This window comes from Camelus ferus, chromosome 23 (assembly GCF_009834535.1).
Source record: "Camelus ferus isolate YT-003-E chromosome 23, BCGSAC_Cfer_1.0, whole genome shotgun sequence".
NCBI lineage: Eukaryota > Metazoa > Chordata > Mammalia > Artiodactyla > Camelidae > Camelus > Camelus ferus.
The window spans coordinates 6968610-6995794 of NC_045718.1; the positions used below are offsets into that span (position 1 = coordinate 6968610).

Sequence of the window (27185 nt, forward strand, 5' to 3'; positions counted from 1 at the left end):
TTATTCAATACCTCACTTCTGTAAAAAGAGAAATTCTGAACCAAAACATAACCCTTCATTTAGCATATTCAACTACTTCTTTTCAGCCAGGATCTGCTACATAATAATGTGGTGGTTATCAAAACTACTATGGCCTTCAGGTTAATGAAAAAGAAAAATGGCAAATATATATATAATTGATCAAACTGTCAAAATATATCAATTGGTTTAATTCAATGGCATCACATAGGCATGTATGGAAAAGGCCCTGAGGGTGGGGACGATTGATTTTCTTAGAGCAATAAAAATACAAAGGAAAGAGGAGAAGCAAGGAGTATGGCTAAGTCCTTACACGGTGAACTGCACAGCAGTAACTGTCCCATAAAATGAAAAACTGCTGCAACATCGCCTCCTCAAGTGAGTGCGGAGCTGAGTATCCACTCGGTCCTTCAGCATAGGGACTTGTTTATAGAACTCAAAGAAATTTTAAAATGCATTTATTTTTAGATGTTCCTAAAATTGCTTCTTTTTACATGTAAATGTCCCACAATCAGTAAGAATAACTTCATGTCGATATGAGAAACTATTAAGATTCAATAGATCTTTCATGCTTCCATTTCATTTTCTGAGATTTATTTAACTTTGTTGATATCTCTATTTTGCAGGTTATTTAAACATTAAAAATGGAGGAAAAATAGCATGATTTATTTTGTTTCCACAGACTACCTATTTGATAGACAAAATTTTGCCTCCTTTTTGTCTTGAAAAATAAAGATTTAAACACATGCAAATGGAACTGTCCCTGTACACTTGCAAATTCTTTAAAGGAAAGACAACACGAACTGGTCGTGAAGTATTCAGTGCATCTTAAGGTGCACTTAATAGAAAAGAGTTACTTCCTTTTGAACATTTCTTCTGAAGATTCCAGCCTTAATGTAGTCCCTATTTAAATAGGAAATTTTAAAATTATTCCTACAGATGAAAAAGACTTTAAAAGACAAAGGGGACTTTAGAAATGAAAACCACATCTTTCCTTTTAGACATGAAAAGACAAAAAAAAAAATCTCGGTTATTACCTAAGGTCACACGCTGGTAAGTGGCAGAGCTGGTAGGAACATGATCTTCCCACGGTGCCACAGCCAGCTGCTTGTTCCCACAACAGCAGAGTCATCGCCTTCCCAATTAAAACTGCGCCGCAGCCTGGGAGTCTAAAGTTCTACGCGTCCTCAAATACCCAGGCGCTGTTCCTTTCATCGAATGTTGGAATTGTCCTTTCACAGTCAGTTTGCAAACTCCTTCTTGTTAGTGTAGAGTAAGGCCTCATGTTCCACGACTGCCTCTTCTCTAAGGACACAGAGGAGTCGCAAATCAAACTTTCATCACCTAGAAGCAGACGACTGCCAGTGCGTAAAAAATACAGTACGTGTCTAAATGATCTGTTAAAAACATTGGATGTTGAATGGCCCCTAATAGATCCCAACCAAAGACCCTCAATAGCAAAACTTCCCTCATCTCCTCAACTCAGTCCCCCTCCCAAACTATAATGATAGATTTCCTGGCTTAACAGAACAGAAAAGAAAACAATTGCAAGTTTTTGGAATAAAAATAATTTCAGGTTTTTGGACCACTTGGTGTTCAGGAATTTCAGGAAAATATCAGAAGTGCATCTTTCAGATGCTGTTCTCTGTCTCTTTCACTCCACAGGTTACTTTATTTCATCAGTTATCACTGATAAGTGATTTTATAGATGGGATTTTTATATAAAAATTGACTTGTGAAAAATGAATAACAACATTAACGTTCCTGGTAACATACTTAAATATTTAATAATTGTGTAATGCCACTTTCTAAAAATATTTACATCAGCTTTAAGATGTGATTATGCTTATATTAAAAACTAAACTAAGCACTAGTAAAATGACAAGATAGTGGCATAGATATGATCTTCAAATTATAAGGAGGGTTTTTCCAAGCATAGTGTTTTCCACTTTCTGACACTTCCTACGAAATATATTTTAAAGCAATTTATACTTGACCTGCATTTGATAAGACCCAAAGAAATTAAATGATATATGTATTCCACAAAGAATTTGAGCTTCTTTAACAATCCAATATGGAGCCACAATCCATCAGTTAATCTAAAATTCTTTTGAATTCATTTAAATATCAAATAGTGATAATTCATCAGTAATGAGTACTGATTCCTAAAAGTTTATGAAAATAGTTTCTTATACTTGCATCAGAAGGATCTATTTCAGCCTCAAAATATAATCAGATTTTTTTAAACACTATATTACGAAAATCTAAAACCTTTAGGGCATTACAAGCATAAGCTAGTGTCAAACTTTATTTTCCCAAACTTTTGTCTTAGTCTGTGTATATATAGAATTCATTCTATTCACCATTGTTGCTTTACCTTTTCCTAGATTTTTTTCTAATTTTGTGTGATGTAGTAACTATGTCTATCCATAATATTCCTGATGAGAGGACATGTTGACAGAATAAAAGCAAAGAAATTTGTTTTTCTATTTCCTTTCCAATATCATTTCCAATAAGCTTGGTACCATCTTGGCTTTTAAACAATAGTAGTTTTCTGGCCCATAACTTTGGAGAGCAATCTGGATTTATTTTCTGGAATTTCAAGGAAAGTTCAAATCCATTATCCTAGACTTGAGGTTTAGATTAAATGGACCTTCTCGTTGTTTAAATGGAAGCTGATCAGCTAATCTTCCCAATCATATAGGCCATGTTCTAACATGAGTAATCAATATGAATCATTGTCAGAAAACTAAAAAGATCCATTCCAAAAAAAAAGAAGAAAAAAAGTCTCTTTAAAAACAAAAACAGACAATTGAGCCTCAGTGTCAGTAGCTTTCACACATTTATTTCCTATGCAAAACTTCCCTCTTCAGCCTTCACCCACACTATCCCTACAGAAGAGTGTCACCCCAACTATACCTAGCATGGGCCTGATCTGCTGCCCAACGACACAGTCATGTAATTTACTTCACGGTGATGCCAATTAGTTTAAAGTGAACTCTTTTCACAACGATGTGAAACTGGTGGGATGATGTCGCAGCAGTAGTCAGTTAGTAGATGAATAGAGTCACTCACTCTGGGTCCCTCCTATTCTGTCAGAGTTGCCATTTCATTTTCATGGGGAAGGGGTGGGAATGAGTATTAAGGAATAACTATTTACTTTGGCTACTCCATTTCAGAGGAATTTTATGTTTTATTAAAAATACTATTTATAGTGTGCATTTGAATATAAAATACATATGCATAATTAATCCTAATAATGAACAGATACTGGTGCGTTTCAAAAGTATAATACAGAATGTGGGAAAATCAGATTTTTTAAATAACCTAATTTATTTAAGAAACCACATCATTTTTTTCCTCTTTATTTCATTTAAGATCCAAAAACAGAACTGGATGTCTAGTAGAGAAAAAAAAATGAAGTTTAATAGGGTTATTGTTTAGCCTTGAATATTGAATATTTATGCCTTGTGTTATATTCAGATAAAAGTCAGCTATGAATATTTCTGAAAAAAGAAAACTGTCTTGTTAAGTTCACATTTTTTTCTTGGGTGATGATTGTTTATTTCTGGATATCTCACATAAAGTATCTTTTCATCAACTTATATTTTTACAAATAAGAATTCTGAAGCAATTAATTTTTTTACAAATATGGTGTAGTTTCTTTATTCTAATACTTTTGTTCTTTTTGTGCATTAGGGAAAATAAGTTGTAATATTTGGATAATTAATTTTGTGACTGATGATGGCTTAGATATAAAATACAATAAATATCTGGCTCTTTTTAAAAATTAAGAAGAAAAAAATTAAATGTCCTAAAGGAGGTATATTACATATTCTTACATTTGTTTCACATAGATTTTAATTAAAATGTCTTATTTTTAGAGTATCACTTTAGGTCTTTATGAAGTAAATATTTTTGTCAATAACGCCTTTGAATTACTGTTTTTGTTCTGCTTTCCAAATATGTCATGTTTACCACAAAGACATAATCATGAATCAAAATCACAAGACTGGTTTTCCTCACTTCTTATAAACAAGAAAGATAGGGGAAATTCCTATTATGTAGTAGACAAAAATAGATTTTAAAATTAATCATTCAAAGCAGTGTTGTTTAATGTCTGAATATGAATCTTTTATGGGATCATACCAAAATCCACTATTGAAAACCAGGAGCACTTCAAGGGAGATGTAAATGTTGAATTTATGATGGAGCTACTAAAAATTTGCTTTTAAAGCACTGTTTATTGTCTAACAATTCTATAGATTCTATTATTAGATTTTCTTTTTTTGTTAGAAGCAGTGCTTTAAAATGAATAAATGAGCCCCAACACTAGAAAGTTAAAGATTGATTGGAAACTTCAAACCATGAGCCTTCACTGTGTTTTAAGCCAGATAAAAGTCATTCTCTCAAATGTAGTTTTTATATTAAATGGCAGAAGCCAATGAAGAGTAAAAAGTATTGTTACATAGTGGCTTCAAGTAAACTTAGAATTTCTTTGAGAAATCTAAGGTTATACATATATGTGAACACATACATACATCCATTTAGGGAACTGTTTCTGTTTAAGTTTCTGTCTTGTGAAAGCATTACCTACTTATTTCAAGTGGTTATTTTTAAGCCCATATAAATTGTGATTCATGACACGTCCATTTCAAACAAGAATAAAGCCTCAGAAAAAACAAAATGCAAGCAAGTGTTAATCAAATTAGACCTATTTTTCTAAATCAAAAGCTTTGAAGAAAGAGGCTAAATATAAGCAAAATACATTCATTTTCTCATTCTGCAATTAAAATTGAAATGTAGTCATTAGCCCTGAAACATAAATGAACACTTCTTAAGTCAATGTTGAAAGGCTATAACAGTATAAGAGTTTGATATCCACTGTCTGATCAATCGAGTTTTAAGAATTTTTCATTGAATTAATTCTGAGGTAATTAATGTGAAAAATGCAAAAGATTTTTTAAAAGTCTAAACTGGAAAGACAGCAGAATCTGGACAGCAGCTCATAGCTTAAAGTATTTTCACAGAGAAGAGTAAGCTTTTTCCTTTGCGTAAAATACACAATTAAAAGAACTAGGGCATAAACGTTAACTGCAGGCTAACGTGTACGCAGGATGAATGTTGATGATTAATATCACTGTATACAAAATATGCAAATATAAAGACATGGACTAGTTGAAAGGGGCTAGCTGAGACTTAGAAAAGACAGGCTGTGCACTAACACGTGAAAAACACAGTGGCCATTTACCAGAGATGAGAGCAGGGAGCACGTGGGTGAGCGCAGTCAAGAGAGGTCTGGGGAAGAAACAGTGCAGGTCACCTGTGATTGGCTTAACAAATGGAAGGAAGGTGGATTGTCAAGATTTGGGCCTTGGAAAAATGGTAGAATCATGCTAAAACGCATAGGAAATCTTGCAGAAGAGAAATGACTGACTCAAAGACCACGACTTAGGTTTATGTTGAAGGAATTCCGTTTCACAAGTAAAGTTGTCGAACTGCCCGTGTCCTGTGACTTAGAAGGATGTAAAGGAAGTACATGCTTGTCCTTCAGCTGCGTGAGCAGTACAGACGCCTGAGTCCCCCGCTCTCCAATGGAACAGCTGTCTCTCATTATTAACCCCCGGTCTAGCTGTGCCATGATTCTTAGTCCTCACCACCAAGCATCATGAAAATGGTGTCTGCACTTTGTCTTCACTTGCTCATCTTAAGTTCATGACTTAGTACAATGACAACTTGTACTTGTCATTAGCACTCACTTTTCACCAAAACTGCCATGACTGTTTGAGATAAATCTAGTGACCAGCTCTCAGCCCACTCATGGCGGCCGTTCTGTGGAACTGAAAACTACTAACCACTTCCTTCTGAAAACTCAACTCACGTGACTCGACTCTGTGACACCTTTCCCCACTAGCTGCTCCTTTTCCATCTGCTTCAAGGACTCCTCTTCCTCTGCCTGCTCCTTAGTTTCCCAAATTTGGGTTTCCATTCTCGTTCTCCTTCCCCACCCCTCAGTGCACTCTCCCCAGGGCTTCCTCACCCCCAATCTCCATCACTGTGAGTATTCTGACTCCCGGAGGGATTCAGGTCCTGTGAGGTCTGAAGCTTATATGATATAGAAGACCTTCCTTATGAAAAGGAATACAGAACTCTGAATATGAAATTAGTTTAAAAAGTGAACACGTATTTGAACAAAAAGATTTTTTAAAAGGCTGACAAATACCTAATATCACAGAAGCCAAAAAAGAAACACATTTTCATTAACTGTCTGACACAACTCCATACTTCACTCCATTTTCATTGATTATCTTAGAATATTATATAGAGAATAGAAAGATAAATCAGTCTTTCATCTGGCATGGTTAGTCAGATATTCCTTATTACTGATAGTTGGAATGAATGCAGAAAACATGAGACTTCTCACACAGATGAACTCGTTGTGTGTAATACTATTAGAGATTTGTGTCCAGCAAATTCAGGGGAATTCAGATAACTTCATTTCTTGAATTCCCTTTGAAAGCAAGAAACATGGTGCATTTATAATCATGTGTTTCATTATCAAATATATTCATAAAAGAAAAGAGCTGCTGTTTTGATCAAGCACTAATTTAAAGCCACATCTTCCACACAAAGGCTTTCACATCTGGGTAACTGGAAGAACTTTCCACAAAACGTCTTGTGGTTCCATCCATTGAGATTTTATTTCTCCTCCGTGACCCATGTGTTTCTATGCCAGGCAACCTGGGACACAGCCCTGCCCCTTCACATCCTAAGGTCAGGTGAGTTGGCACCGGGGACCATACACATGTGCCTGAAAGCCTTTCCCGAGCCAGGATGGCTAGCACCAGGGTTGTAAACCCCCCACACACTTGATTCTAAACCTAAACTAGTCTCTCCTCCACACCTTTCAGTTGGAGCCCCCCACACTCACCCAGCCACCGTCGAGAAGGAGAGTGTGGGGAAGAGAAGTCAGAGGGAAGGGCAGCGGCCATAGACAGCGGAGGCTGAGATATCTCATTGTGCACATTTTACAAAAGTGTATGTCCCTCCCAGAGTCATGCAAGTGAGGGGGACCGGGTTTGTCTAATCCAGATGGACATCCCCACCTGCCTGCTACACAAACATCTCATCATCGAAAATGATGTGCCCTTCAGGCAGTAAGACCTCTGATACCCTCTAGCATTCCTTCCCTTACCAGCCACTCATCACCGAGATGCCTAAGCCTGAAATCAATGAGTCATCTGAACATTTCTCCTTCAGTCTCAGGTCTAATTAATTGGTAGGTGCTGCTGATTTGGTGGGTTCCCATCACCACGGTCACCACTGTACGTCAGAGCCCCATTGTTTCCTCTGCCTTTCCAACAGCCACCTAACTGGCACCCCCTTTGTTGGTCTTAACACATTGTGATCCACTTTTGTATTTTGTCAGAGCTCTCTGAATGGAAAGTCATATCAAGTCACCCTCTTACCTAAACCTTTAATGGACACTCATTTCCAAACTTCCTAGTCGTGCAGGCCAACCCCTTCATAACATAGCTCCTGTGTTCTTTTTGAGCCTCACCTCGCATCTACTATCTACTCCTCATCTCTACACCACCTACATCCCAATAATATGAAATATTATAACTGGCTACACCATGATCAAGTATATGTACCTTTGCTCCTTCTGCCAGAAATCTCACCCCTTGAACGACTTGGTTAAACTCTGGCCTTTTGAATTCCTTTCCAAGATGTCTTTTTTCACCACTGACATCACTCTTTATCTCTTTAACCTTTAATCAAGGCTCACCAGATAAATCGATTTTGTACCTTTATTAGGGTATGAATCATATATTATAATTTATATCCACATTCACATTTAAAAAATACATTAATTTGGTATACAATGCTCTCACTGGAGGGGACTGTGATGGGTTTAAGTTTGTCTTTTGACAACATACTGATATCTTGTTAATGTTCCATGAGAGCTGATAATAATCCAAGTGTCCTATGAAGGCAGAAGCTGTGTAACATTCATAAACTCAGATTTTTTAAATCTCAGAGATCAAATCTGCTTAAACATCTTTGTGCTTTTTAAGCTCCTTATTTGACTGCATCAAACCCTTATTCAACAAGATCAGGACCAGTTAAAGTGGAGAATCACAAAAATAAATACAGAAGTAAATAAGTAAGTAGTATCTAAAATATTTTTCCTCTGCGTTTAATCTATGAGTTTGGTTTCAACTTTGTCCCCTTTGTCTTTTGACTTCATACCCACTGTAAAAATTCTTCAAATCACAGTTCCAGTTTCTTTAAAGGGAAGGAGAACTTAGAGAAGTAGTCTGAGTGCAGGAATTCTCCCTGATTTTTATTTTCCTAGCCTGGGAGCCCAGTCTCATTGTGGGGTCAGCACTCAGACTATTCACAGTGAGTCCCTACGTTTCTCCTAACTTGGGTAGGGAAGAGTTGAGCTATTTAGAGCAACAGACACACCTGCTTTCTGTGCCTTCCTGATGCCTCCCAAGCTGTGCTCTGGATCTGTGGGCTGGGGAGTTAAGAGAGGAGAGTCTCCTGGTGACTGAGATTTTCACCCCAGTTAATTCCCATTAGCCCTAATCCCCACGTAAGAAGAAGATGTAACTACCCTGTTATTACCATATCACACGAAAGGTAATAAGCTTTCTGGTTGTTATGCGCCATGAACACGGAGATGTTCACATTTAACAGAGGGGCTTGCAAGGAGCACTGGTGTTTTCAAAACTGTGCACTTCCAAGCAGAAGCCCAGTCACAGCCACGCACGTCAGCCTTTGGCCACTGCTTCACCCAGACTTAACTGCATGGCGATTATTTAGCAATTCATCTTTGTTGAATCTTATCAAAGCCTTCAATGTGTTCTTCATTAAATTCACTCTCTCTTCCCACCACTGATTTTATTTGTTTATTATTTGATCGAATCATGAGTTAACAATAAGCAAGACTTACATACAGAAAAAAGGGAAAAAAATCACTGTCTCTTGATAAACATACAACTCTTGGTCTGAGGAGATGAGCACTAGATCCAAAGACTCAGTATTGCCGACATCAGACAGGATGTTAAAAAGAAAAACAGAGAAAGTGGAATAACTTAGAGACGCCTTTGACTGGAGTTTTGTGGAGAGAATACCTAGAGTGGCTTCCACGATGAGAAATACAGGAAAACCCACACTTAGTCACCAACATCACGCTGTATGAAAACACTGTGAGAACCGATACCTAGACAGGGAAGATGGAGGTGGCTCATTTACTGTCAAAGCTTACATTTCTAAGAGTTTAAAATATCATCCAAATGCAAATATAAAATAAATACATATTGACAAAATCATTCGACTTCTTAATAAGGGAACCAGCAGGATATTAAAGCTGTTTTGAAAGAGAATGAGAGACACTGGACTACTTACAATCAATTGAAGATGCTGAAATAGAATTACAAAGTTATATATGAAGTGAATTCATGTCCTGGAGGGTGCCACAGCCATATGCTTTAGGACTGTCTTTCCTACCAGACACAAATCTATTGCCTTTGCACTGGACAAAATTCATTTGCAACTTATCAATCTATAAGTTGTCATCTACCTTTTAAATCCTGATCAACAGTAACTAGTAAATCACACAATGGTTCATTCCCTCAGAGAAGGGATTGGCAAATGTTTTTTTGTAAAGTGCCTGATAGTAAATATTTTAGTATTTGTGTGCCATGTAAAATCTCTGTCACATATTAGTCTTAGTTTCCTTTTTTTCCCCCCATTTTTTAGGAATGTAAAATCCATACTTAGTTCAAAGGCTGAACAAACAGGCCCTTAAGCAGATCTCATCTGTGGGCCATAATTTGCCAACTTGCTTCCCTAGACAATATAATAATCCTTGAATGAACCAGTTGCACAAGGCTCTAGTGTGACACCAAAAAAAAAAAAAAAAAAAGTCTTCCCTCGCCTGTTTTCCAAGTTTTGGGTAATTGGCTAATCAAAGAAATGAAGGAGCAGAGGCAGAAAGAGTTAATTAGCCCAAAGCTGTAAAGCAAGGTGCGTAACTGGGACTGGAGCTGGACTTCAGTGCCCTGTTCTCTTGTCTGTCTAAATCATGTACATGCATACGGTACCTACACACACACACACACACACACAAAATGACACAGTTTTAATGAACCATTTTTTAAAAGACTTTGTTTTACTTACTTATTCTATATCGTGATGCATAAGATGGTTAATAAATTCAGTTAACGTTGTTTTCCATGTTGCTACATTAGGTAGTTGCAATCACAGTCTATTCTATGTGCAAACATCGATGCCAGTCAAAGAATCAAAAATGAGAGAAGAGAGAAGAACCCAGAAGGAAGGAATAAAAGGGAATGAAGAAACTCTGACTAGGAAATGCCAAAAAGATGTTTTATCCCTTCAAGAGAGTTGTCAGGGTCCAGTAGGGAAAACGGAAGCCATTCTGGGTAGGTTAATGAGAGGAAGCTGGATACATGGAACTAATTATTAAAGTGATGGGTGAGCTGAACAGCTAAGCAGAGGATGGTGGTGAAACCCGGAGACTAACATCAGCAGCAGCACTGCTGTTTTAGGGCAGGAGGTACATCAGAGGAGGGGGTGTTAAGGCCTCAAGAATCGGAAGTGTCTGTTGGGGCCAGAACACCATGTGAGGGTTGACCGGCGGTAGATGGAACCACAGAAGGCAGGCTACACTTGGAGGCAAGAAGGCACAGTCACTGATGGAGACACCACCCAGGACAGAGAGGGGGGAAAGCATTCTGGAGTCTCCCTGCCCCCTCCGCCCACCAATCCCTGTCTGTAGCGCCACAAGCCAACCCTTCTAGTGTGTAAAAAAGAAGAAGAAGAAAGTAAGGTAAATATGGAAATAGAAGTAGGGAAGAAACAAGAACCAAAGAGGAATGAAGAGAGGAGAAAGCACAGTGCACAACAGAGCACGCTTATTCTCGAGAGGAAGCTTTCATTGCTGCACAGTGGACGTTACCAGTCCCTAACAGGCCTCCCAAGTTAATCTATGAAAGACAGGGTGTTAAAAAAAGGGAAACAAAAAACTGTACAATATACAAAACCCACTAATCTCAAACATATTTATCACTATGAACAATTATCAGACACTATTAAAAAAATGTAAACTTGCATGAGAAAGAACACTGTTACATCTCACTGAACTTGCATTTTCAGATAATTCTAAATTTGAAGTATAACAAAATTATTGTGCTGGATTACTTTTTATTAAATCTACAGCATGAAATAAAAGATATTTAAATCCAAGTAAAGTGCTTAATGAAAAAATTTATTTTATGCAATGCATCTATTATGAAACTATATTTGAGTTATTTAAAACTGTTGTTTAAATTAGGCTTCTGTAGTATTTTAAGAGAATGCTACCAACCTTATAAACGATTACAATTGTTCCTTGAATTTAAAATAATATTCAGCAGAATATTTGAATGTGAACAAACATAGGGAGTTTTTTTAAGCATGAGTACTTCAGAAAACATGCCTTGGGGGGAATAATTTCTTGGGGACATGAAATACAAGAAAATAATTGAGGAATTTTATGAGGAAAGTACTGGAAAATTTTTAGCTGTAAAACTCTTTTAATTTAAGATCACTTCTCTCTCAAGATGAAAATGTTACGCTTAGAAAAGTCTCAACTTTTCAACGAAACATGCAGGCTGTCAAGAGCTATGCAATACATTATGCAAATTTAATTTTACCCTCGTTGTAACACTGAATAAATGCACATATAGTGTCATAATGAAGCATTTCTTCTTAGTACTATTTTAAACTTACCATATAACTCAGCCATCAGTTAAAGTGTTATTTAATATATTTTATAAGTATTTGTTAAAACCAAAAGTTTAATTAATTAATTCTATATCACAATGCTTAAAATAATATATCTTACCTTACTGTTCTCACTTACTGGAAGGATCTGAGATGTTATCCTACTTTCAGGCTAATAAGTTAGCCTGCTACAACTCCACAGATGCTAGCAAAAAACACAAGACTCCTGAATACGAAACAAAAGATGTTATTAGTCACAGCAGTAACAGTAACCAAAGTATCAGGGCCCTCGAGTCCCACCTCCCACAGGGTAATGTGCAGAGGGCCAGGTGACACCCGCTTATTCAATGGTTTGTGTTACATACTCATTGGTTTGCATTACAAGAGGGAAAACCTCAGCTTAGGGAACCTGAATCTCTATAATGGGCAGTAAACATGCCTACCCTTTGCTCTGGAGAGAGACACACTGTTTTCTAAGGCTATTTGCAACACAAACATTCTCAGAAAATTAAAGCAGAACAAAAGTAGCCTGTGCCTCTGCAAGATGGGCGGAAATGTGAGGGGCCATGGTTCCCTGCAACAACCATGCAAAGACTCTCAACAACCACCCAAAGGCTGGAAAATAACTAGCCTTACCACAGGGAACATGGGGAAAATGCTGAGGCATCTTTGCTCTGTGGATGGTGAATGCAGAGCTGCACTTGAGCTTGCAGGAAGCCCTTCCCTGAGAGCAGGGGCAATGATCAACAGAGAAAAGGTAACAGTCACCTTCCTTAGAGAAGATGCTCTCCATAAAAATATGGCAAAGTCTATTCCTTCGGAGGAGATGGACTTTTCTCTTGGGAAGCTCTTCAGCAAGCTACCTGCAAATGGTTAAGAGAAGTGCCCTGGAAAAGAGGCCTATACTTTCTAAAGATGGTAATACTTGGAGTTAAACAGATTGCATTTAAAATAAGTGTCACAAGTGAGATGACTCAACTGAAACTTCACTGCTCCCCGATCTGCTGTTTGCTGTCTTCTAAAAAGAAGTCATCGTTTCAGCTCTCAAATGCACCATATATAGTCTCCGTGTGCCACAGCCCTGGAGCTCCGTGCTTCAGTTATGCAACACTGCGGCGGGACAACGCTGCCCTCTTGGAGTGAGCTTCAGCTCCTGTGCTGCTCGAGTTCTGAAGGCCCTTTGAGAAGACATCAAAGCAACCATTCCATGTGTGTTTAAATCAATGTATGTCTGTTGGGAGTAATGCTAAATTCTGGTGCTACATACATTTTAAAAATAATTAAACACATTTTCCACTCTAAGTGGCACAGGATACCTCCTTACCAATCCACTCACTCATCAACTACACAGATATAATTTATGCATGCACTAAATAAAATATATAGTAGGAGGTTTAAGGAAAACCATAATCATAACGATGCATTAAAATAACTTACTTTCTTTTCTTTATTGGTCTCCTCTTTAAAATTTATACTATCTCTACTCTAACCCTCACAAAAATCTCCACAAAGTAGGGAAATATCTTAAGTAATTCATGTACTGTTGTATAATACTATAATATAAAAGTTTAAGGCTGTGCACCATACTGCTTGTAATAAGAGTATTTTATTTTGCTTATTGTTTTGCTATTCTTTCCTGCAGCATTTTTACTCTTATCTACCTAATCTACTGTTGGAATGTAAGGATAATCCAAGTTGACAAGAGAATGCAAACAAGATAACGTAAAAAAGCAGTTACTGCTCCAATTCATCCATCCATCTATCCATCCATCCATCCATCTACCCATTTATTTGGTCATCTATACAACCCTTTCAACCATTAATTAATTCAGTAGATAATTAATTTTTGAGTTGCTGCATAACTGTGGTTGATAGAAAAGCGTGTGAGGAGGGACTTCTTTGAATGGGTTACATAACATGTTACTTTCACGGATCACATTATAGGGAAATTGTTACAGGAACACAATGATAGAAGGCCATGTATGAGAGTCAGCTGGGATGGGGCAGAGAGTTTAAGAAAGTGAGAAAGAGTGTGTGTGTGTGAATGTGCCTGTGTGTATCTGTTTGGAACAGGAAGAGTCTCAGAGGAAAATCTAAGTTATCAGGTAGGCTTAAACCAATCCTAAAAAGCTACCGGACAGCATGACAGGATATGAAAATTATGTTAAGGACAAAAACGAGAGAGTGAGAGAGAGAGAAAGCATACGAGTTCAGAAAATCTCAACATCCAGACAGCTCCAGAACTGAGTGACCCATCTGCAGCCCTGTCCGGTCTCGGTGACTGGTCTCCTCACTTCTGAGCTGAACCTGAAAGCGGAGACACATGCAGCCCTAGAAATCCTACCACTCCTCTCCCCAGCCAACACCTGCTAAGCCGGGATTGTAGGTGTAGCACAAAGGAGGAACAGAACATCCCCTTCTGGCTTTGCTTTGTTGCCTGCTGACTGCAACCAGTCACAGGTATTCATAGTCGCACCTTCCAGAAACGTTCACTGAATACTTGCTATGAGGTATGCAATGTGCGAGTTTCCAGGGGCACAAGAAGGAAAGGGCGGCCAGGACAGCCACCTCCTCGGAAAGGACAGCTGAGCAGCGGAGAGGAAACTAAAGGAGCACAGTAATATTTTCTACTAAAGGGAAAGGACAGGGCTCACGGGAGGATGTATCAGAGCCTCTGACAGCGATGGAAGCTCAGGTACAGCCTCCAACAGGCGTCTAAGATTCTGTGCGCACAAGAGAGGAGAAAGCTAGTCAAAAGGTTTAAGCAACAAAGTAACAAAATTAAAATTTTTCTGTAGAAAGATAAATGTCTAGAGTGTTGACATGCCTTGGAAATGACCAAAACTCCTGCTTCAAATGATCTTATATATGTAATGCATATAATGTAGGGATGGTCACCCAAATACTCTATTTCTTCAATGTCTTTTCCACACACAAGTTACAAGCAACTTTAGGACACGTAACTTTCCTTTCACCGAGTAGTGAGACAGTGCTTCACACACAGTAAACACATTTCAAATACTCCTGTGATATCTAATCCAAACCCAGAAAATGCAACAATTGAAGGTGGCAGTGTCTGTTCTGTGAACAATAAATACGTTCATCACAAACCCTAAAAGTGATTACAAATAATGGTTAATGCAATTATAAGCACCTTGATTTTGTAAGGCTTTCTTATTCCATATGCCACAGAATTTTAAAATTATGCCAAAGTTTGACTAAAATTCTGTAGCCAGTTCCTTAAAAATATCAACTAGCCTCCTTTTTGCCTATTTCCTTGGTCTATCCCCTAGGAGTGGGGTTCGCAGATGGGGAAACCACTAACACTTCTCACAGAGTAAACTCTCACAAGAACCTCTCCGGCTAATCTTCAGGTGGGATTCCCAGTGGGACCCACATACGTATTTTACAATGAGACCAACTTCCTGTCTGATCAATCCACATCAAAATTCATACCATTAGGGGGGAAATTTTACCTCTAAACTTTAACTCAGTTCAAAGTCTAAATATGGGAGGAAGTGAGAGAGTACCTTTCACAATCCCCCACAGAAGGCGGGTAGCCAATTAGGCTTCAGGCTGAGAGCCAGGGCCTTGCTGGTCTGGCCCTTACAGAACTCACAGCCGTAGCTTCAGGGACTTCTTTGTCCAGAGCATGGTTTCAATTCCACACTAATCTCAGTGACATTTTACCCTAATGCACTCAACCCAAGAGAGGGCACATCTACCTTCAGAATATTGCCATATTATTTAAGATTGATTTTCAATTAATTTTCTTCTCTGAATTTTAACATATTCCCTGGTCTTTGCTATTTACTTACTTTCTGATAAACAAGATTAATGCTGGAGAAAAACACCTGTGGGAAAAGGTGAGCACAAAAGTATCATCATAAAACTCAAAACGCACAATTTAATAAAATCCAGAACTCACTACACAGTTATTTTTTGAATCTCACACACAAAAAAACGACTCCTTTTCTCTAATTTAGAAAACATTCCAAAAACTGTCAGTTATAGAAATCTCAAATAATCTGAAGGTGAGTATATTTTATGTCCCCGCCCTTGCAAAGTTAGGGATTTCTATTACTAGTCCTCTCCTAATTTTTTTTTTCAGGATCCTGACAACTAAGATTTTTCAGGATATATTATCCATCTAATAGTGACAGGAGTAAAATTGCAAACCTGCGCCTGACCCACTCTCTTTTCAGATTTATTTTTATAAGTAAGTGAGTTGCTATGCCTCCCAGTCACCGTGACAGCTTTCGGCAGCGCTGAAAACACACCCTTTCCCTCTGACCCTCTAGTCCTCCTCAGATTCCACAATTTGCATTGAAAATGAACGAATCCTTAATGATATTCTTATTCCAACCTTCTGCAAGTGGGTTTGCATCCAGGTTCCTGGTGGAGTGTGAGTAATTTCCATTCTGCATTCATTTGCCATAGAAACAAGCAAAGGCGACGTACAGGAAATGATGGAATCTGGAGGCCATTTTTTTCCTCTTCAGTGGTATTACTGATTTCTTGACTTCCTTTCATTTCTCTTTAGTTCTAGGAACGCAAATGATAGGCAAGAAATTTTCTAAAACATCATTCAAAATTACCATCTTTCACGAAAAAAATTGTATGTGAATTGGGACAGGAAGAATATATGTAAATGAGAGAAATATAGAAAAAAGACAAGCGTCAATGCCCAGACAGGTAGAAAGGATAAAAAGAAAAGAAAAGAGAAAGGCAGTTATGTAACTACTTTACCAATGATGCTGATAAAGAATGTAATGGGTTCTACCTCGCATTCTTTGATATAAGCTTCGTCACAATCTAGTCACGTGCCACATTCATGCATACTATACCTTGGCAGTTTTCTCTGTGATGGTCCTAAGGTTTCTGATTCTCTAAAATTGTGTGAACGTGTGAAAAGAGAAAAGAGGGCAGAAAAAGAAGGGACATTATGGAAATTATTCTAAATCAGATCTTTTTAAGCTCTAGTTTAATTAAATAAATAACATTACGAGTAAATGCATAGGACAATGAGAAAAAGAGGTTTAAAAACAGATACATATAAAAATTTTCTACTAAGCAATTAATCATGGTAGAGAGCTTCAAGAACATTGAGCAAATCTACAGAGGAGAAGAAAGCTACACACTTTTCAGAACTTCAGTCCAGGGCTGCGAGGGCTGCCATAACAGAGTACCACGAGCTGGCTGGCTTAAACAACAGGAACATATTGTCTCACGGTCTGGGAGGCTAGAAGTCTGAAATCAAGATGTGGCAGGGTGGTTCCACCTGAGGGACAGGAGGGAAGGATCTGTTCTGAGTGCCTATTGTTGGTTTGTTGGTGGCCGTCTTCATGTTCACATGGCATTCTTCCCGTATGTGAGCCTGTGTCCAAATGTCCCCGTTTACAGGGACACCAGTCATACCGAATTAGAAGCCCACTCCACTCCATCATGACCTTATCTTAGCTAATTACACCTGCCCCAGTCCTATTTCTAAGTCAGGTCATATTCTGAGGTGCTGGGGATTAGGAATTCGACCTATGAGATCTGGGTGGTACACAATTCGACCCATAACAGGTACGAGGTTCTTTTAAAGGGCAGAATATGCTAACAGACAGCCAACATGAATTGTTTTTGTTTTAATGTTAGCTAAGTGAGTAACAGAAGAAAAGTATTTCTTAATACTTCACATAACACTAATCAGACAAAAACAAAATTATAAATTCTATACAAATAAAATAAATGTAAATTAACAACACTGATTTATCATGACAGAAATGTCATTTTGCTGCAGCCAAATCATGGTTAGAATGTGAATGTGCGTTTGTAGCTACAGTGTTGGTTCTTTTGATTTCAATATGGGCACTGAATGAGGCCATCTTCCCTCTAACTGTCTCTGAGCTTCCAAGAGCAGCTGTGATCTCAGCAAGATACAGCTTCACCCTTCAAGGAATCAAGTATGATTGAGCTACAAAACAATATCATCTCTTGCCCTGCGCCTCTCTTGAGGTGTTCATGTAATATTGGATTTCCCTAATTAGATAATCTGTGTATTCATTCCTTTACCCTCAACCACTGTTCCTCCTTCTCTTCAACTATGTCCAAACTTTTCCACCTTTGGAAGGGACTTTAGGTTTGGCCGCTCTGCTGGTCTAGCAAGTATCCCCCTCAGTCCACTCCCATTCACACAGGGTAAGGTTACAATGGGTGCCAAACAAGTGGGCCCCCCTGACCAGTAGGCAATACAGCTGCATTCACGGTCATCCCGGTTTTGCCAGATGGGCGAAGGCGCAAGCCTCCTCAGCAGGTTCTTTGGAATTTAGAGGCACAGTTACAGCTCCTTGCTTGGACTCATCGTCTCTGTCTTCGGCAGGTGGATTTGCAGCCCTGGTCCTGTGACCACCACATTAGGCAGGAAAAAGAAAGCTGAGGTGATGTGCAGAAGAAAGAAAGGGAAAGAAGGCATAGTCATACCTCTTCCATCCCCTCTTCCCCAGACCCACCAGAAAAACCAAGGGTCCCTCCAGTGGGGACCCTCCTTCAGTCCCACTCATGCTGAGTCTGAGCAAACACGCATAAAGGTGTAAGCCACACTTGCTTCACAATTTTCATAATTATGGAATTTTATATTCCAAAATTTCATTTAAATTGAAATTAAAAGTGTGAGGCAATGTGCTCTTTATTGAAAACAAAACGAAACAAAACAAAATCTTTGTCCCATACAGTGGTCATAGGCTCCGAGCACTACCATTTCACCACCAAACTGTGCAGAGAGGACACTGGTCATTTCCTTTATATGTGTCTTACCAAGTCCAGGGCGCTCTTCTTTACTGTGACTTCTATTACAGAATAACACAGAACATCTTGTACTGAGGAGACCTGACTGATCAATTCAACAAGAACAGAAATCATTCAAGTCATGTCAGACATTCATTAAATATTAGACATGCCACATGACACCTCATAACTGTAATTCAATAATTTCATTAAGATAACCACATGGCATAAAACAGTGGCCGCAGACTTGGAAATAACGGAACATTAAGGAAAAGATTTAATAGCCGTCTAAAGATGACCTTCCTTATTGCACATTTGGCAGGTGAACGAAGACAATAACACCCTCAGCTAATGACCAAATGTGAGCATTATTCACATGCTGATATTTGCAAAGATGGTTCAGATAATTGCCACAAGCCATTGAGAGTACATACTGTCAGGCATTAGTGTACTTGACCCTAAGCATTTAGAGAAATGTTCTGCTTTTTCAAAATGTAACTGGCTAAGATAGTAGCCATCTGTAACTAAAGTACAGTTGTGCTCTTTGAAAATGAAAATACAGGTCTGTGCATTGCTATAGATTAATATTGTTAATCCATTTCATGAGAAATTTTAAAATAATGGAAACCTCAAAAGATTGTAAAGTTCAGTTAATAATGGCAAGATGGCAAAGTCGGCACGCTAAATGAATTACAGCTGACTTTTGAACAACATGGGTTTTACTGTCCCTGGTCCACTTAGGGGCAGGTTTTTTTCAAATAAACATACAGTTGTCCCACTGTATTCTTGGGCTTGGCATCCATGGATTCACCAAACCATAGATCAAAATTTCCATCCAAGGTTGGCTGAATCCACAGATGTGAAATCCATGGATATGGAGGGTCAACAATGGGACTTGAACATCTGAGAATTCCGGCATGTGTGGGAGCTATTGGAACCAATCCCCCATGGACACGAGTGATGAGATTGTAACGTCTGCTCAAGCCTTAGCCTCCCTTGTAGGCAGTACTTTTGCAGATACATAGAAATACCCACCTCTAAACTTACAATGTTGTGTGATCCAAGCTGTTGTTTATACACATAGGAACTTCTACAGATGATTAGGGTTACCACTTGGCTACTATTTTAACATAAAATAATATAAACCTTCAAAAAAATTCCAGTAATATTATTCAAGCATTCATAAAGTGGCAATGATAGTGATTAAAATCAGTAACTATGGAATGGAATTTTTAAATATGAAAAAAACCCCTCTATGATGGTAGGCAAAGAACCAGCATGATTCACTGTCCTGTTAATCTGAGAACGTGCACTCTTGTTGCCTCAGAACCTCCTTGGAGCTGCCTGGTTATAATCCGAAATGACACCCTCCCTCCTCCCACCGCCCAGTACACAGAGGGCAGGGAGAGACCAAAGAAAGAGGCAGGTCACCCCAAATTGGTAGGTGGAAGGTTTAATAAACAAAGGAATTTGCATGAGGCTTGTCTTGAGCAGCTGTAAGATGAGTTGATCTCCGTACCCACCTGCCAGAATCTTGAAAGTTTATATAGAGACCTTAACAGAGTTCAGTTGTGTACTCACCCTGATAGCTTCAACACCATGTTTCTATTTCAAGGCTGTATCCTTGGAGCAGCTTCTGGGAGCAGGAAAGCAAGTAGATACAAGTTCCAAGAACAGGAGAGGGGGTCAGGGAGCCTCCAACGCCAGGGACCAGCTGGCAGGTCAGTAGAGGTCATGTCTTTTTGACAGCCTCCTCCAACAGCTCTGTGACCTGTTGGAAGTAAAGCTGAGAAAATAAATATACCATTAAACCAGGCACACCTTTAAACTAGCCAAAATCATAACATTCCAGGCAAGAAAAATAGAGAAAATACAAGCAAATTGTTGGCATGTGGTTGCAAGATGAACTTCTCCTTGTAAAGTGCACGAGTTTAGTCCTAAGGGAAATTAAACACATTTGATGACCAGGGGGCCTTAACATTCTCTGCAGCTTGACTTAACTTTAGACTCGAGGCCCCCGACCTTGTTTTTCTTAGAGCACTCACTCGAGAAAACTTGTGATGGTAAATGTTTTTTTCATTTGAGAAATAAATGTTCTTTTCAAAGCCTCTTGTCATTTTATAACCAGAAAAGTCTTTCGCAAGGACCTAGGAGCCCTTGAATGTAAACATCATGGAAGACAACACCCTTCTCTCCCAGGCTCAGTGGGCAGGGAGGAGTCTAACCTCCCTGGACACTTTGCTCCAAGTAGTGAAACTTCCTCTTGTCATGACGATAGGAGAAAGTTTACTTTTCCTTTGGTGAAGGTCAATTAGCAAACACATGCTCCCACCCCAGCTCTTAAAAACTCCTGCCCTTTGTTTTGGGGGAGCTGATATCCAGACTTGGTCTGTCTGTGCTGGCTTCCATATTGCTGGAAATAGTATCAGAAAAAATCAGCTTCTCTCTGCACATCTTGTCTGGTGCAAATTTTTTTTTTTAACAGGTGAGAGTTGAGGAATACTGCTCCTCACACAGAATGTGGCCTCTCTGTGCTGTGGTGGTGGGAGACGGAAAATGAGCAGATGACACAAGGTGCCAGAAAATGGTTTTGGAAGATAACGGAATGTCTGATTCTCAAGGATTTAACCTGTCAGCACCAGATGAAAAACATAGGGGGAGAGGGTACTAAAGGAAGGTTGTAGCTAATATATTCTTATTCCATAATTCTGGAAGCTGTCATGTATCCACCCTCTACAGTGGAAGGAGTACATTCAGTGGTAACAGGATTTATATACAAGAGGAGAGAAAGAACACTGGGAGAAGAGGACCAGGACAGCATTCATCAGGAGGGCAGAGTCTTTGAGGCTTGTATGGAGGCTGAGAGCAGGATGGACTTCAGGGCAGACCACCAACATGGCACCTCTTCAATTTTACTGAAGGGGAAAGAGCGGGGAAGAAACTGGTTTTTCCCATTAGTCAACGTTGGATGTTTCTTAATTTATGTTCCATACAAAGAATTAATCACATATGATTATCTGAATCAGATGTTCTTGGAAGTCAATGAGTTGCAAATTTAGAGACTAAATCAAGACATTCGTTTCAAGAAAACAGCTCTCCTGTAGTCTCATTCAGTTTTAGGATCTCAGCGGATTTCTGCTGCCATGTTCCGGGAACTGCCAGCCCGCAAGTCTGGGACCTGGTGAGGGGCCAGTAGTTTCTCTGGGCAGCTTCCATGTGTCTTTGAAAAAAAAAGAGGCCATCAGAGGTCTGATGGAGAGTATTTTCTGCCTTTTACTCAGTGGTGTTTTCTTTTCAGTGGACACGAGGCAGTTCCTAGCTCGGCACTTCTGCTGAGAGCCCTGTACAGAAACCTGAATTCACAAGCCTCCTATTCTTAATTTATTCCTTGTCGACCAGACTCTCCAGATGACTGCTTTCTACACTGACTCTCAGTGGGGAGAACTTAAACTGGGTCTCGGGACAAATTAAGGTAAATTGGGCCAGAAGGAGGACGAGGAGGAGGAACAAAAGAAGGAACAGAAGAAAATAAGGAGGAGGATGAGGGAAAGGAGAAGTCATTAGTATTCAGCTCCCAGCTGAGAGAAAAATGTCCTCAGTATATCCTGAAGAAATCTGAAATCCCTAATCTAAACGGGGAGAGTTTAAGGCCTGCACAGAGTAGGAAGACTTCTCCACACGTAAGCAACACAGATGTAACTCCAGAGCTAACGTATTCATCCAGCAAATCTTCACTGAGCACCTAGCATGTCCCAGCACCGAGTCGGCAGAGGAGGTGCAGGAGAGAAGGTGAAGCAAACTCTGCTGTCCGACGGCGTCCATTCTCCTGGGGCAAAAACGGTCAACTGATCAATATAGCAAACAGGAAACTGTGAAATGGTAATGCTTGCTAGGGGAAAATTAAAATAGGGCGATTTGATAAAATTGCTCATATTATTTTATAATTAGATTTGAAGGCCTAACAGAGATGGAGATACTTAAGCTAAGAACACAAGAAGAAGGCACCCATTTGAAGATCAAGAGAGCAGCTGGAGTGAACCCTGAGGCAAAGGGCTCGACTGTAGGAGGGATGAACCACGGGCTAATACACCAGGGATGAAGTAGGGAGAATCAGATGGGGTGGTGGAGGAGCGTGGGGGTTCCAAGGATGGGAGGGGCCACGATTCAAGGAGACCCAGCGAAATAACAGTAACAACTGCATTGACTGGTCACGCAGTCTTTGTGCCATATAGAGGGGCCACTCTTCACTCTTTGAAATTTGCTCCCTAATCATTGATTCACACCCATTAAAAGGAGTAGGAACTTGGAATCTAAGTGCATTTTTAATGTAATCCAAATGTAGAACATTTAAGAGTTCTTGTATATATGGTAAACAATATTAACCAGCATATTTAACTAATTAGAACATCCCAGCTCCCCAGTTTGCTGGGAAGCCGTTTGGTAGCATAAACTTATTCTGCCCATTAGCCCACTTATCCAGGTCACTACTGCTTCTCCTATTACATACAGAAAATGTAGCTTAAGAAATGCTACAGGGCACAGTGAAGGCGAGATGGTACCTTACCACATCAGAATCTGAAAATATTGCAGAGTAACTTTGAAACCACGAGAGTTTCTTTAAAAGCTAGAGCCAGTTGATGAAAGTAAACTCCTACTTGTGATGAGTCTGTATAAGGAAAAACCAAATTGCTCTACTTCCCTTCTAAACAGGAAAAACTCATTTATATAAGGAACATTCCACGGATTTTTATTTAACCACACGTATTTGACTGAGTGTGTCTGAAGTACTCCAGCACCTCTTGGTATGTCATCATTCTGAACTCATTTAGGATTCAGTGAAACATCACAGAGCATAATACATTCATTTGGTAACCATTTGGATGTCACATTTATTTCTATAGGTGTTCAATTGTAATTCTACATTTCTGGGCACTCAGGAAAAGCATTAGCCCTAATTTCTATAGTCGCTCACTGTTAGAATTCGCCCTCTGCATCTAAATCAGCATATTTGCATGTCCAATGTATTCTTAATCTGAGCTTTTGTATTTTAAAGAATCTCTTTTTCCTGATCATCACGTTTAAATGCAAATTGTTTGATACACTGCCAGTCTGCACAGTTGTGAAGAAATCTTATAAAGCAAGAGATTCCAGAGGTTAGGTAGAGCTGCCTAGCACAAGTTATATGAGCTTGTGTTATTTTTTTATTTAAAAAAAAAAAGGACATTGTGCCGAAATAATAGAAGCATATTTTTGCCACATTTTCCCCCCAGTAAAACCCAACCAGGCTGTGTTAAAATATAAATACCCTATGGGAATTTGTCTTACATCTTATGGGTTTTGAGGAAGGCTATCACTCACACAGAATGTGACCTCTTTGGGTTTTAGCAAAGGATGCTGAAAACTAACACAAGAGGTCAGAACATAGTCCTGGAAGTGGGTGGATGCTTCTGAGATTTAACTGCCAGCATGAGAACAGAAAAGTGGGGGTGAAAAAGATGTGGATGGAAATGTTCCAGCTCTAAAGATAGATACGAAGACAGAGACATTAAATCTAAATTACAATTATGATCAGCTAAACTAATTCTACAGGGTCACAGTAAAATATAAACATGTGTGTATGTGATAAAGAACTTCCCATTATTCATCATGTAGCAATATTGAACAAATCACAATAATTACAACTTATTGAAAATTACAGCAATTTACATGAGCTAAACTCAAAAAATACATAAAACATATATAAATATGCATATAAATATGTGTATATTATACATAGATTAGAATGATTTATTATTGGTTAGGTAACAAGATTGTTCTTAATTATAATGTAGTTAACTAAAACTAAGATCTCAAATACACTCAAAAATAAAATCTCCAAAAGGGTACCTCTTCAAAGATGTAAGAGGAATTAAACCCCATTTTACAGAAGACGAAGTAGAGGTACATCTCTCAATTTGTAATCTAGTGAGCTGATCATAAATAAAATGAGGGCTGACTCTCCCTCCATATTTTTCTACGGGCTTTAAATCTCACTTGTCTTCAGTTCTCAAAGCCAATATATTCTTTTCAAGCTAAGAATCAATAAATCATTGCCAAATTAATTTATTCGTATTTCTCCTTGGCCTTGTGCAAGTGGAATCGTAGATGAATGAATGAATTGTAAACAAATCGACGAATACGTAACGACATCAATCCAGTTTAAGATTCTGGCAGCGTCATCAGTACCTATCCAGAAGTACCCACAGCATCCTGCGTTGACACCTGGCTATTCCTTGTGAGGTGACACCACTTTTCTTAAGTGACTTCAGCCTTACCACTGAGAAACTCTACTTCCTGAGAACACTAAAAAGGTCTTAACTAAAAAGTAACTGAAGCGGCATAGCGTCCCTCTTAAACAGCACGTCAGTCACGTAGTATAGGAAAAAAACGTGTGACAGTTTAGCATGTAAAATTATACCAGCTGAGACAAAATGTTTTTAAAAAGAAAATTTGTTTTAAGAAGAGTGGTAAAGGTGGACTTTTAAAGGATCGTGGATTCTTTTTTCTGACTACTTTTCCTAGCCAAAACGTCTCTGTTTTACCATATGTTTGCAGAACTTATTTTTAATTTTTTAGACTGTAAATTCATCAAATGTCATACAGTTATCACAAGTTCACCTCATTTAATACATGCAAAAAAATTTCATTAAAAGAGTATTTTCTGTGTCAAATTTTTCAGTTAAAGATACTCGAGATTCTACAATGCAGTTTTTCATTTGGGATTTTCCTGACAAATACTATCATTCAGAAGTCCTAAGTGACAGGAGAAGAAAGATGTTTCAAGGAATTTTTCATGTGATGAGAAAAAGCTAGAATTTATTATGACATCTAAGTGCTTCTGAATAACTAATAATAAGTGAACTAGATGAGATAAAACATCCATTCTTGTCTTTCAAGAGTGAAGTCTCTGTTTGACCTTGAGACGATGGTCATACCACATTGAAATTTCTAACTTTATCAAATGGAATGCTATTGGGTTTAGCTGCTATTTAAAACCACTAAAACTCTCCTGCAGGTGACAGTGCAAAGAGCCTTCCTAGCAAACAGATTTTAACCCCTTGTCTAATGAGATTAACTGGTTTCTCTGTGGGCTGGAGAGATCCATCCAGAATGATTTCTTTTCAGAGGATATCTGCTTTCTATGACAACGCTGCAATCAACTGTGGGCTTTGGCAGCCATATAACTGCACAGCTGCAGAATATCAAATGCCTTCCTAATAACATTGACTACATTAGAGTGAACTAAATGTTTCAGAAGTACAGAAAACAGCCAGCCTAAGACTCAGAACATACAATAAATCAAAAAGTACTGTTTAGTTTCAAGACGATAACTTTTGTGTTCTCATGCGGGTTAGTCTAGAAAGCAGACTGACATCTAATTTGTACATTTTATTTATTTACTTATTAATCTATGCGTCTATTCATCTATATATTTATTCACTTATGTTGGAGGGGATATTTTGGTTTATTAATAAACACACATAACAAATTTCATCTGAAGGCTAACACTAGATTTTTTCCCTGACGTTAATTGTGCTGTCCTCAATTTATATAGTTGATTCCAAGTCAAAAATTCACTTAGTGTTCCAGAAATTAAGATATTTCTTATTGTTTTCTGTGAACAAAAGAGTAGCCATGTCTGTGTCACCTCTAAATTGTTTAAAATTTCAGCATCTTTTTGCCATCAGAAGTGAATTCCCAACTCTTACTTTGGGAAAGTTGCTACTCTGCCCAAGCTTTTAAACGAATCAACAAGCAATAAAATTTTCTCAATTTCAGGACTTAAATGAGCCAAGATTTCATAAAAGATATATTTAGTCTCTCCCTTGAAAGTAAAAGCTATGAGAACCTTGCGAAAGTGCTCTTTTAAAATAACTGAAAGAATGAATTCTTTCCAGCAGTATTTCCTGAAGCACAAAGCATCCCTCTGAATTGGAATCAGTCATGGTAGAAACAGCCACGGTCTTACCTTCATGGAGCATATAGTCTAGTAATGCTAACAGACATCTGTTTATTTCTTAAATTACCGCGTGCCTATTATGCTTCCTGCACTGTCTGGGTGCTGAGGATTCAGCAGTAAACCAAACAGATGCCACCTTAGCTCCCAGGGGCTACAACTGCAGCTGGAAGAGGCAACAATAAACAAAGACACTCCTACGTCAGACAGGGATCAGGTCCATGAAAATAATAAGGAAGCAGAGTGAGGTGACAGCGACACACAGATGACAGTGCAGGTGAAGAAAGGGGACATAATCATCAAGGGACTGGGTAATTTTCACTGCTATGGCAATACCGAGTTAGACTCCGAGTTTGATGATTGACCACTGACGGCTTTTAAGCCCTATGTCTCTCACTTTTCCTCTAGTCCCTCAACTGGGCCCCCAGTTAGCAAGCCCCGTGCTCTCCTTCCAGTAACACCAGGGACAAGTTCAAATCACACATTGGGAACCCTCACCTCACCCACGCCCTCTCCACAAGACAACCAAAGCCATCTGCCTCTCCCACCTCTCAAGCCATTTTCACACCAACCTGACTGCCTGCCCTGCGTTCCCAGAGCT

At 38.8% G+C, this 27185-nt stretch overlaps 1 long non-coding RNA gene across 18 annotated transcripts in view; it reads right to left on the reverse strand.

The window, feature by feature from the left end:
- The window catches only part of LOC106730317, a 230561-nt gene that overhangs the window by 140012 nt on the left and 63364 nt on the right, over positions 1 to 27185 (reverse strand). For 14 of the 18 annotated variants that reach the window (XR_004314664.1, XR_004314660.1, XR_004314657.1 and 11 more), the window contains 7 exons: positions 18045 to 20374; positions 16959 to 17098; positions 16184 to 16362; positions 12797 to 12995; positions 12586 to 12680; positions 11939 to 12043; positions 1056 to 1323 (listed from right to left, as the gene is read on the reverse strand). This is a non-coding gene — a long non-coding RNA (uncharacterized LOC106730317). Of the gene's footprint in view, positions 1 to 331; positions 454 to 1055; positions 1324 to 11938; positions 12044 to 12585; positions 12681 to 12796; positions 12996 to 15635; positions 15672 to 16183; positions 16363 to 16958; positions 17099 to 18044; positions 20375 to 27185 lie in introns of all 18 variants that reach the window. The other 4 variants (XR_004314661.1, XR_004314665.1, XR_004314669.1 and 1 more) reach the window with 4 other exon arrangements.